A 13,876-nucleotide genomic window follows, 5' to 3' on the forward strand; every position below is an offset into this window, starting at 1 on the left:
TCTTTATCTCTTGTTACTTTCTTTATGTTGAAGTCTATTTTGTCTGATACTAGTATTGCAACACCTGCTTTTTTCTCTCTGTTGTTTGCATGAAATATCTTTCTCCATCCCTTGACTTTTAATCTGTGCATGTCTTTGGGTTTGAGGTGAGTCTCTTGTAAACAGCATATAGATGGGTCTTGCTTTTTTATCCATTCCTTTACTCTGTGTCTTTTGATTGGTGCATTCAGTCCATTTACATTTAGGGTCATTACTGAAAGATGATATGTACTTATTGCCACTGCAGACTTTAGATTTGTGGTTACCAAAGGTTAAAGGTTAACTTTTTTACTACCTTACTGTCTGACCTCACTTGCTTATTGAGCTATTATAAACACAGTCTGATGATTATTTCTTTCCCTTCTTATTCCTCCTCCTCCCTTCTTCATATGTTGGGTGTTTTGTTCTGTGCTCTTTTTAGGAGTGCTCCTATCTAGAGCAGTCCCTCTGAGATACCCTGTAGAGGTGGTTTGTGGGAGACAAATTTCCTCAACTTTTGCTTGTCTGGGAATTGTTTAATCCCTCCTTTATGTTTAAATGATAATTGTGCTGGATACAGTATCCTTGGTTCAAGGCTCTTCTGTTTCATTGCATTAAATATATCATGCCATTCTCTCTGGCCTGTAAGGTTTCTATTGAGAAGTCTGATGATAGCCTGATGGGTTTTCCTTTGTAGGTGAACTTTTTTCTCTCTCTGGCTGCCTTTAATTCTCTCGTTTTTGATCTTTGCCACTTTAATTATTATGTGTCTTGGTGTCATCCTCTTTGGATCCCATCTCCCCCAGTTTGGGGAAGTCCTCAGCAATGATTTCTTCAAAGACACTTTCTATCTCTTTTTCTCTCTCTTCTTCCTCTGGTACCCCTATAATGCGGATATTGTTCCTTTTGGATTGGTCACACAGTTCTCTTAATATTGTTTCATTTCTGGAGATCCTTTTATCTCTCTCTGTGTCAGCTTCTGTGTGTTCCTGTTCTCTGGTTTCTGTTCCATCAATGGCCTCTTTCATCTTATCCATTCTGCTTATAAATCTTTCCAGAGTTTGTTTTACTTCTGTAATCTCCCTCCAGATGTCTGTAATCTTCCTCTGGACTTCATGTCTTAGCTCTTGTATATTTCTCTGCAGCTGTGTCAGCATGTTTATGATTTTTATTTTGAATTCTTGTTCAGGGAGACTGGTTAGGTCTGCCTCTGCAGATCTTTTCTCAGGTGTTGTTTGAAGCATCTTGGACTGGACCAGATTTTTTTGCCTTTTCATGGTGATAGCAGTGGCTGTAGGCAGGTTGTGGGTGTGTCAGCTGGGAGAAGAAAGTCCTTTCGTGCTTGCTGGAAGCCTTGCCCTTTCCACTGCCTGTGATGGTTACCTGCACTCCTGGAGCAGCCACTGGGTTAGTCCCCTAAGTTGCTGTGGGCAGGGTGTCTGTCAGAGCAGCATGGAGCTCTGTGGGGAGTGGAAGGCACACCAGGTGTGCTCCTCCATGCTAGCGGCTACCCTGCCAGGCAGCTCTGTGCCAGCAGTGGCCTTTGGGTCTGGCCTGGGTGGCTGTGCCTTTGACTGGGATTCCGGTCGGCTGCTGGGAGCGCGCCTTCTCCCTCTGTTGCTTCTACAGGTGCCCATAGGCCTTGATCAGGCTCCTCTGTCTCCCCTGCCGCCGGTGTGCACGAGCCACGCCTGAGCTGCTCGGTTGCACCGTTGCGGGCTTGCACAAGCCTCTCCTGGTTTTCTCTGGTGCCACTGGTGCACGGATCTTCTCTTGGTCCCTTCCAGCGCCGTTGTCCCTGGCATGTGCTGCCACTCTCCCGTTACTGGGCTGGTGTGTTGGGGTTCACGCCAGTTGGAGGAACGACTGGCAGGCTGCTTAGTGCTGTGAGGGGCTTCAGAGCTGCACTGCCTCCCCGGGGTATAGGGCGCCTAATTTTCCCTGAGATTCCCAGCTTCTGGCTATGTGTGCTGCAACAACTTCATCCAGCTATGGGGTCCCTGTCTCTTTAAGACTTGCAGAAAGCACTCGCTTTTCTTTTGTCTCAGGGGCGCTGGTTGTGGGGACCTGCCCACAGGTTTTGCTTTTCTGTTTCTCTAATATCCCGCACCCCGTGCACCTTGTGTCTGCTTTCCAGGTGTGGATTTCTATAGCTGGTTGTTTAGCAGCTCTGGGCATTCACTCCCTCCCCATTCCAACTCCTTTCTTTCCGCTGGGTTTTGGGGTGTGAGAGCATTCAGGTCCCTCCTGGCTGCGGCTTGTATCTTACCCCCTTCGGGTGATGGTGAGTTCTCACAGATTTAGATGCATCCTGGCTGTTGTACTGCATCCACTGGTGTCACTTTTAGGAATAGTTGTGTTTATTGTATTTTCATAAATATATATGTTTTGGGGAGGAGATTTCTCTGAACTACTCATGCTGCTATCTTCCTGTGATCCTAAAATTATAAATTTAAGAGCCTTTATGCTGAGCACAGTGCCAGGCATATAATGAATGCTCATATTTGTTTGAATGGAAGAATGGATGAAGCATCTAGTTCAATTTGTCTCTTATAAATGGGGAAAGGGGAGTCCCCACAGCCTTTTGAATGGTGATGGGGTTTCCCATGTTTAGCTAAGTTGTTACAAAGGTAGCAAAAAATTGTCATTGTTGGGCCATACCCATTTTGCTGAGGATCCCAAACATAAGTCTCCAAAAAATTTTAATGGCCCACAGTAAGAAAGAAATGCTGTTTTTCATGGTAGTAAATTTAATCAATGTATTTAAATATAAACCCTTTATTAGGGATTACATTCTTTTTGGGTATGTTAAAATGTCTTTATAAAATTCAGATCTATGTAATAGGGTTATAGAAGCATTGTTGATAACTTTATTTGGCAAAATAAATATTAATAGTATATCATCTTTTAAGCACACACACAAAAATGAAACAATGGTCCAAGCTACGACATGGATAAACCTTGAAAATGTTCTGCTAAGTGAAAGAAGGCAGCCACAAAACACATACTGTAGGATTTCACTTCCAGGAAACATGTAGACTAGGCAAATCTATGGAGAATGAAAGTAGATTAGTGCAACATATATATAACCAGAATATTGAGGAAAGTCAGTCGAACTGTAGACATTAAGATAAAGATAAAATTTTGAAAACAAAAAATATTGTACAGGTGAACAGTGGTAAGAATTGTAGCTGAGTTTTCATCAATAATGATAAAACAAAAAAAATACACAGTACTACAACTACATATATAGAGGTAAAAGATACAACAATGACCAGAAAAGAATATGAGATGGTAAATGGCATTACACTGTTTAAGGCAATTATTTGCAAAGAAGGAAGTGGGAATTCGGACATGAGACTATGAAGTGAGAAAGTGGATTTAAATTACTTGCATGAAGATGACTATCTCAGAGATGTGTTCAGTTCTTGGACAGAGCTCTTGCTATAATGCATTCTGTACTAAGTGCAGACTGTATCACTGAACAGACAGACTTTGTCCCTATGTTCTGTAGAGACAGAGGGCCAAAGGGAAGAGTCTGGCAAGGAAGACGAATTACCCCAGTGTGTTTGAAGTTGTAACACATAATAAAGAATGTAATGGTGTAGAATTTGATAAAGATTATGTGAAGTTATTTGTGATAGTGAAGCAACAATAAGAAAATGTTATATGTTATATATGTTATATAACATTTAGTAAATTATTTCATAATGATGTTTATATATTGTTTTATCCCCAATTTATTGTGAGATTCTTTGAGGCAAAGCTATCTTGGTCCTCATTTGATATATAGTTGCATGTAACCCTGTGTCTGACAGCATGAGTACACCTTCAAAGATCATGAATTTTTAAACAAGAGAGATAAATTCTACAATAAAGTAATCCCTAGACAGATTATAACCTTTATCAGATCTTAAAAAATAAGATGATAGTTAAGTTAAATTTCCTGGGTTGAGAATAATGTCTAGGTATATTTTCAAGATACCTAGTTTTGAGGTTAAACTCACTTTCTCTGTAAGTCCTGGTGCTTAAATATCATTTTCTGTTAATTTTAAATATTAGGAAAAATTTCTTTCCCTGGCATTCAGAAACCTTTCTATCACTTCTTCTGTGAATATTTTTTTACTTGGGAACCTGGTATTCACCTCTCTCATATTTAGTCCAAATTTATTCATTAGGTTTTTTAATTCAGTAGTTAAAATTTTAATTAAAAAATGAGAACTAGATGCTTGATTTTATTTAATGATTGTATTTAAATTAGATGAAACCTAAAAATATCAATTTTTATTTAACTATTTTATTTAATAATAACTTATTTTTAATGTAGTATAGAGAATAACAGTGTGTTTTACCATATTAATTTTAATTATGTGTTCCTTGCCATTGTTTTATGATACTCTTTTTCCTCTTTGGTTTTTTGAAACCATTGAGATGTTTGAAATTAAAGTTCAATTTTCATCTACGTTTTCTTTTTTTTATGACTGGCTCTTTCTTGAGTTCAGAATGATGCCAGCAATTTTTTCTGGCTCTGATAATTGTATCTCAACTAATAATTTATTTAAACACTTACTAATACTTTAAAAATAATTACATCAACACAGTTTTTTTTAACTGGCAGTGGAAGAAAGGAATTTGTTCAGATATTTTTAATGTGAAATTGGATCTGTTAACACAAGTAGCAAACATAAGGCAACGTAAAAATATTAGCAAAGTTATATATCTCCTAGATACATAATTCAAAAATGATATACATTTGACTGAAAAGTAAATGGGTGGGTGAGTTCATCAATGTTATAAAAACAAATCTTTCACATTTAGATTGTTTAAATTTATGCCAACTAAAGTACTAGTTTTAGTTACTGCTTCATAGATGATGGATGTATCATATTCTACTTATTTATCTGAAAGTACTCATGGAGCCCTTATGATTATGCTAGATAATACCATTCAAAAATAAAATGCAACAGAATCATTGCCCTAAGGTTTTTCACATTTAGTCTTGGAGAATATTCTTCTAATGAAATATTTTTAATAAAATGGTTAAGTGCAGCAATAAGATTGAATGGTGTAGACACAAAGTAGGTATGGTTTCCTAAGTTTATGTATTTATATCAATTTTTACAACTGATAATCTGAGAATGGTTGAGTGATAAAGAGATGGCATTAGCATATTGATTTGAAGTTGTCAAAGTTTAGAAATATCTGATACATAATTATAAAAAATACATCTCCAAGTGTACATGAAACTGACTCATGAAAGAAAACAATATAGTTAACTACTACTGATGCAATTTATAACTAAAAAGCTAATTTTTTACATATCTCAAAATTAGGAAAATAAAGTCACCTCTTTTTTAGAATTTATTAGAGGAAACTCATAAGATATTAACTGTTTTGAGGGTAGAAACTATACCTAAATATTCTATATTAGGATTCAATAAACCTTTCTTTAAAGAGCTTGATAGGAAATATTTTTGACTTGTGGTCCACATGTTCTCTGTTGCAATTATTTACAAAAAGCAACCTTAGATGAAGTGAACAGATGGGTGTGGCTGGATTTGGCCCAGTGGCCGCAGTCTTCCTCCATCTATTTGTGTATTCCCACAGCTAGCACTGTCATTGCATAGATGAAAAAAATGTCTTAAAGAATATGGATACCTTTAGATCACCGGAATTGCTACTTAGTTAGATTTTCTGTTATTAAGTAATCATTTTCAAATAGAAATTAGTAGGGGGATAAGAAAGAGAAAGCAAAATGTTTTAGGATTCTCCAAAATGTTATTAGATGTTATTAAAAGTGTTTCACGTTTAAATCATGTGTCTCAAACAAAAGTTAAGTTTCTTTACTAGAGCTGCTGTTAAAGTTATATAATTATGCATTGTGGCCTGAATTACTTTACAAGACTCCTCATATTTATTTTATTATTAAGCTCATATTTATTTTTACTATATTTATTCCTCATATTTATTTTATGTTCCTAAATTTTCTATACAGAAAAAACAGCAGGGATGATATGTATGAATAATTTGGGGTTGCCTTATGTCACTTAGTTTACAAAGCTAATGGATTCATTTATGTATAATCATAAAGAATCATTTGAAACAGAAAGGAAGCAGAGTCAATCATCTACAAAAGTGTGGTTATTTCTAAAATTACATGCACACAAAAAAGGTGATTTGACCAAAAACCAAAATATTAATTCCTTCATGTCTCAACAGTGAAAATTTAACTGGCATTTGGCTTTGGGGAAGTTAACTGTTAGGCCACCTATTTTTTACTGGAAAATAAAACGTGTAAATTCTTAATGGTTATGTTAAAACACTCTAAAAAAGGGTTCAGAAGAACATTGAAATATATTTTAGAAAAAAAATTGAAGATTTCTAGAATTTAAAGAAAAACGTGAGCCCTCTACTTGTATCTGTTGCTTTGGATAGCTAGTAAATTTCTAGGGCTAGCTTTGTAAATGTGTTAAAAGCACACTCACTGTTCATACAAAAATAAACTAAATATGTAAACATAAAGAAGACTAGAAAAAATGGAACTCATAAATGTCACTAAGCAGGTCTGATTTGCAGTCACAAGTCACAAATCAGTATTGCCTACAAAGAGTGGACAGTGTCTACATCAGCCACTGTGTCAGGAGTCTTTATTCCAAGGTGGAAAAAGTCATTCTTAATGCCTTCAACAATATTTAGCTGAAATTCTCTTGAGTACTAATGGGAGTTACTTTCATATTTCTACATTGTAATGTGTATTTCACCTAATGAGGGAAGGACTAGTAGAGCAATCGAAAGAAGGACATTTCAGAGATGTTTGGCAGGATTTTCAGGTTAGTTTTTGAGGAAAGAAAAACAAAGCTTAGGTATAAGATGAGGAAAGCTATGTGTGTATATGCTGCATTGTGTTTGAGATAAGCTGAGTAGTTTGCTGTTCTGTTGTAATTAAGAGAAATGTTCATTTAATTAGATCAAATATTTTAAAAAGTGAGTCAAAGAATAATGAGGGAAAATAGAAAACTCAAAGATTAGAATCTGAGGAAAAGTGTCATTGGAAGATGAAATTCTCCATGTTCTCTGGGCCCCCAAAGAAATCTGTAGATTCCTCTACTGCAGTACTTCATTTCACAGTTGTAATTATGTATGTACTCTGATCTTCTCAACTGCACTGAAGATTCTTCCAGGGCAAAAACCATATTTCTTGGTCTGTATATCTACAGTTTCTAGGATAGTAGCTAACACATAGTCAGTTCTCAGTAAATCTCGGTTGAGTGAATATATTGCTTGATTACAGAAAGGATGGCAGACTGAATCTGTGCTTTATCTCTTTAGTAAAGGCTTTTAGTTCCCTTTCTGGGTACCTTTAACAGCCTGCCACAGACCCCACCTGCACTATTAATGGGCTCACTGTCTACTCCTTTGCCCTCTCTGAAGACTTGCTCTTAGCTTAAAGGTGTTCACAGGATGGTGTTATGTGCTTACTCTGGATATGAAATTTGCCAGTTGAAAAACTGAGGTAACCATGAATAATTTACACTGTTGACAGGATAACTGAGATTAAATTTGTGAGATTCATAGGCAAGACCAATGTAATTGTGCACAGTATCCTAAATTTGTACAAGTATGCACAGCATCCTAAAAATAACTGATACATATTAGTTTTAGGGAAATATTTGTTCCTAAATTCATGTTGTCTTGTTAATGATTCATACATTTAATGAGAAAAAAACTTGTAATTTTTTTCTAAAATTGATGCCCTAAGACAATCTTCAATTTTTGAAAATAAGAAGGTTATATCGATTCCCAAATCTGTTTTATTAGATAAAAACTATATCATTTTCTACATACAGTTCATGAAACCAGTTAATATTTAAAATGTTGGGAAAGTAGCTTGACAAACTGTAATTTCTTTACTGCTTAACATTCAAAGCAATTTATGTATTCAAATAGGTTAGAAATAACTTTATGTTATCAGTTGAAATGTTTCATCATGTCACCTACCTACCATAATAGTTCAAGATGCTGAGACTTATTTGAATATCACCCTGGCTTAATGAGAATTAAATTAATTATTTTATTTGGCTGTCAGAATGCATGCAACTCATATTTCAAGTTTCTAGACAGAAAAGAAAAAAAACCCTGTAAGTGAGGAAGCTTATAAGATGTGGTAATGACACTGTTAACTTCCAAGTCAGTCATTGTTAGTTTCATGGGGAGCAAAGATAAGAACAAAAGTTTTTAAGACTTTAATTTAGAAGCCATGAACAGAAGCTACACTTGATTCAAAAGTAGAAAATTGTTGTTGGGAACAGTCAGGCTGTTGCAATATTTCTCACTTTTAGGCCTTCAAAATTCACTTCAGTATTGTGTTTGTTTCATTTTCTTTCATCTTTGATGAATGATTCTTTGTAAAGAGAAAATAAGGGATATGTGGAAAGAACAAGTTGAATAGTTCATCAGATCAACTAAAATAGTCAAATTGAATTTATTATTGAATTAAGTAATATTTCTTATATTACAAATGCTAATAAAAGGCAGAATTAATGTTGACTTTGTAACATAAAAACTCACTTAAAATTAAAATTGAATGTTATTTAAAAATGAATGAATGTACCAGGCATATTTCCATGGTATTATTTTAAAGCTATAGCATATTAATTGTGATGTATAGCATTATAGCTCTTAAAAATTATGTTCAAGAAGAAAGTAAAGACAATGAGTCAGTTAAAAATGCTAGCTCCTAAGAAAAGCTTTCACCTATATTCTTTAGTCTATCATATCACTTTTCCAGTACTTAGGATTTGTGAACACAGTATCTTAGAGTGTTTCCTAATATGTTACATCTTTCTGGGAGTAAAAAAAAAAAGGATATGTGTATATATATATATATATATATATATATATATATATATATATATATATATATATATGAAAGAAGCAAAATGTGTATAAATAGTCCCTCACTTTTAGTAAATAATCACATTTCCAGGGTAAATGCAGAGGATTCGGCTTAAAACCTGAAGAGCAACTTAATGTGACAGAGGATACGAATGACTTGCTAAAACCAAATAAGACAGGTTTCACTGCACATTTGGAAGTGTAAATTCACTTAATGCCAGCAGAGCGGATTCCAATGGAGCTGACACTAGAATGATTCAGACGTTAATTTCTTTATGTAGTTGACATGGAGAGTCAAAGCCTTGGTGATATCTGGAGAACTTATATTTCTCAGACATAGTGCTGTTTCAGTTTTGAGGGAAAAATATCAAAGTGTACCTGTGAAATATCTTTGATATTTGTTTCATGTTCACTCATTTTCTATTTAAGAAAACATTTTTAAAAAGTGTTGTTATTCTGTTTTTAAAATTACTTTTAAGAGGAAATGTGTAATTCAAATAAAATCCTGAGCTGTCAATTAAAAATATGTAAGTTTATTATCCACATAAAAAATAGACCTATGTGACATGGATGGAGCTCTAGAGGGTATTATGCTCAGTGAAATAAGCCAGGTGGAGAAAGACAAGTACCAAATGAGTTCACTCATCTGTGGAGTATAACAACAAAGCAAAAATTGAAGGAACAAAACAGCAGCAGACTCACAGAACCCAAGAATGGACTGACAGTTACTAAAGGGAAAGGGACTGGAGAGGGTGGGTGGGAAGGGAGGGATAAGGGGATTAAGGGGCATTATGGTTGGCACACATAATGTAGGGGGTGGGGGGAATGGGGAGGGCAGTATAGCACAGAGACGATAGGTAGTGACTCTGTAGTGTCTTACTATGCTGATGGACAGTGACTGTAATGGGATATGTGGTGGGGACTTGATAATAGGGGGAATGTAGTAACTACAGTGTTGCTCATGTGAAACCTAAGCATAAGATTATATATCAATGATACCTTAATAAAAAAATTAAATAAAATAAAAAAATAAACCTGTATGACTGAGAGTAACATGAAAGATTAACTAACTTTTTCAGGGGAATTGTATTCTATGCCACCAAAAATACTTTTCTGTGATTTTGTTTGATAACTTTTCATCCCTTATTTTCCTATGAGTATACACCTAGTTTAAGATTAAGTTTTATATTAGAATTACTATTTATGCAGTATACTTACAAAATGGACAACCTGCATTAACTCCATCTTTTAATCTTCAGAGAATTCAGAAATAAATATTACTATTGCCAGAAACCATAAGAATAAATAATATAATCTAAGGAAATTTAGTGAATTGCATAGCATGTGAATATGTACATGAGTATACATGAAAATAAAATAGGATGTTATGAAATGGACCCAGATATTTTGAAATTCATATCATCAAGAGGTAGGTTTATTTTTACTACTGAATTGTAGGATTTCCTTATATATTTTCAATATTACCCCCTCATAAAATATATGGCTTTCAAATAATTTCTCCCATTTCATAGGTTGCCTTTTCACTCTGAATTGTTTCCTCTGCTGTGCAGAAACTTTTAATTTGATATCTATAACCCCACTTGTTGATTTTGCTTTTGTTGCTTATGCTTTTGGTGTCATACCTGAGATACCACTGTCAAGACCATGGTCGTGAAGCTTTCACCTCATGCTTTCTTCCAGAAGTTTTACAGCCTCAGGTCTTATGTTTTTTATCTTTAAACCATTTGTGGGCTATTTTTGTGTGTGGTATAAGAGTCCAGTATCATTTTTTGCCTGACGATATTCAGTTTTCCAAAAATCACTTTTTGAAGAAACTATCCTTTCACCTTTGTGTATTCTTGGAATTCTTGTTGAAATTAATTGACAGTATATGTATGTGTATTTCTGAGCTTTATATTCTGTTCCATTGGTCTGTATGTCTATTTTTATTCTGGCATCATGCTCTTTTAGTTACTGTAACTTTGTAATATATTTTGAATTCAGCAAGTATGATGCCTCAAGCTTTGTTCTTCTATCTGAGGATTTGCATTGAAATGGGAAAAGTACTTGAATAGACATCTCTCCAGAGAAGACATACAAGTGGCCAACTAGTATATAAAAGAATGTTCAACATCATTCATCATCGGATAAATGAAAATCACAACCATAATGATACATCAATTCACACTGTTAGAATGGAGATCATAAAAAAGAAACAAGAGATCAAGTGTTGGCAAGGATGTGGAGAAACTGGAAACACTGCACACTGTTTTTGCAAATATAAAATGGTGGAAAACAGTCTGAAGTTTCCTCAAAGAATTAAAATGTAATTCCCATATGATCCAGCAGTCCCACTTCTGGGCATATGCTCAAAAGGTTTTAAATCAAAGTCCTGGAGATATATTTACAATCCTGTGTTCATTGAAGCATTGCTCATAATAGTCAAGATACAGACAGAATCTAAATATCCATTGGTTGAGTGCATAAGTGTTATATATGTATATGTGTGTGTGTGTGTATAAAATGGAATATTCTTCAGCCTTATAAATGAAGAGAATCCTGCTATATATATGACAACATGTATAAACCTGGAGGACATTATACAGTGGGAAATAAGCCAGTCACAGAAGGACATATACTGCATAAGTCCACTTATGTGAAGAATCTAAAGTGGTCAAATTCATAGGAACAGAGAATAGAATGATGGTTGCCAGGGGCTGGGGGATGGGGGAAATGGGGAATTTCTGTTCCAATGGTATAAAGTTTATTATACAAGACGAATGATTGCTAGACATCTGTACAACACTATGCCTGTATTTAACAATACCATATTATGTACTTAAAAATTACTAAGAGGGAAGAGCTCATGTTAAGTTTTTGTAACCACACCCATTCACACACACACACACAGAGGGTGTTTATGTCCCCCCCAACTTTAGAATGGAGCAGACTTGTAACTGCTTCAAACAGTAGAGAATGGCACAAGTGATAGTATGTGACTTCTGAAGCTAAGTCATTAAAGGCTGTAAAGTTTTCTTCTGTGTCTTTTGAAATCTTTTGAAATATCAGTACTCTCTATCTTGAATTTGGGTTGGGTGGTACACAAAAATAGATAATCAGAGCAGTGTTTGCATTTGATGAGTTTTAAAATTAAATAGCAACTTTAATCCTATGTTATAATTAAGTTATAAACCCACTATAACTTCTCTGAAAAAAATCTCTTGGTGATTTTTTTTGGAAGGTAGAAATGAATTTCCATTGAGTTATGCATGTTTCTAAGCCAGGGCACACTTTGGTATGAAGAAATTTTATGGAGTAGTTGGTAACATATAGTTTGAAATCTGTGATCTAGGAACAAAAAGTAAATAAAGACAAAGCTCACAGCTCCAAAATGGGGAAGTATATCAATGCATTAAAAAGTTTACATTAAAACAGAAATGTATAAACTTATGTTTTATAATGAATGAAAGATATTTTATAAACATAAAGTAAAAATACTAAATTTTATGATTTTCAAAATTAGTCATATTTCTATCTTCAGTAACAATACCTAATCCATGGAGGTAGATCTTCTGATACTGGGTTGAGCACTTGTGTGTGCGTGTACTCTCAAAGGGACAATATTTTACTAATGGAGAAAATAAGAAAGTAGAAGATATAAACATACATGAAACATGCATTCATTTTATAAAAGAATTGAAAGTGTAACCTGATAGATAACTCATGTAAACTTAAGGAGTTTAAATAGCGTGAATGACTGTGACTTCTCTAGGGATGTGGCATTTAATCTGAGAGCTGAAACATTGAAAGGGATCTTTCTTGCAAAGTTCTTAGAGAATATAGTTTTAGGTGGAGGTACCATGAGGTCCGGAAAGGTTTCCTGCACGTAAAAGCCACTCTGGGTCCTGAGAGGAGGGGAGCTGAGCAGTAGCTTAGTGAACACTGGTGAGATAATGCATTGTGCATACTTTGTACATCAGTTAAACATTCTTATCTAAGAAATGGTAGATAACTCTTATTTTTACAGAAGATATGTTCTCAAAAACTGCCAGACTGTATTTATAATACCATTAACATTTACAGGAAACCATTCTTGCCATTTTAGACATTGACTGGGACTTGTTTGCATTGGCTAATTTTTCAGTCTAAATAAAGTATGCACGGAGGATTAAAAAAATGAGTGACATCTTTAAAATACCAGTCTGTAACTTACTTTATAGAAAACAAATATCTTTAAAATGATAGGGAGCTGTATGGTAATAAATTTGTAGAGACTGTGGTGGCTGCTCCGTAGGATACTTTTTAATCAATACTAATTGAGAAGGAAGTTTACTGCTGAGAAAAGGGCATCTTTTACATGAAAGAAAGCAGTCAACTGTAGGTATTATTTTCTCTTTACTAGAAAGTAGTTAAATGGGCCAAACTTGCACTGTAACTTTTTTCTTTAAAACCCACTTAAATTTCTAAATGTCTTTTTTATGGTTTGTTCAAAGATAGGAAAATTTAGTCAATACATTTGAAAATGACCATAAGGGATTAAATTATTCCCTTTCAGAGAAGTTAAAAAATTGAAGCTAAATAAAGTGTTAGAAATATTACTCTTTCTTTCAAAATTGTGTTGCATTAAACAACACACTGGAATATAGAATTAAATCAAGGAAATATTTTGAGGTCAAAATCTAATGTTTATGTAAATGTGCTTTGTGCACATTCTCATTTTTCACATTTTTACTGTCAATAGTGTTTCTAACAGTGCTGAACTAACCCAAAGTGTCTCAAACTTGGATGTTACTTTGAATTGGTTATCTGTGGCTTTCTTGTTCCATAATGAACTAATCAGTAAGTTAAACTGATTCCTCACTCTCCCCTCCCCTCAGTCTGTCCTCTGTGTTTCACACTACAGGCAAAATGCATTTCCTCAAATCTCAATTCTCAGCTACATTTTCTGCTTTTCTTGCCTCCA

At 34.5% G+C, this 13,876-nt stretch overlaps 1 long non-coding RNA gene across 1 annotated transcript in view; it reads left to right on the forward strand.

The window, feature by feature from the left end:
- LOC140845919 (uncharacterized) overlaps window positions 1–13,876 on the forward strand; it is a 98,943-nt gene that overhangs the window by 14,352 nt on the left and 70,715 nt on the right. The gene's annotated exons all lie outside the window — the stretch shown is intronic.

The sequence above is a fragment of the Manis javanica genome, chromosome 14 (assembly GCF_040802235.1).
Source record: "Manis javanica isolate MJ-LG chromosome 14, MJ_LKY, whole genome shotgun sequence".
Taxonomy (NCBI): domain Eukaryota; kingdom Metazoa; phylum Chordata; class Mammalia; order Pholidota; family Manidae; genus Manis; species Manis javanica.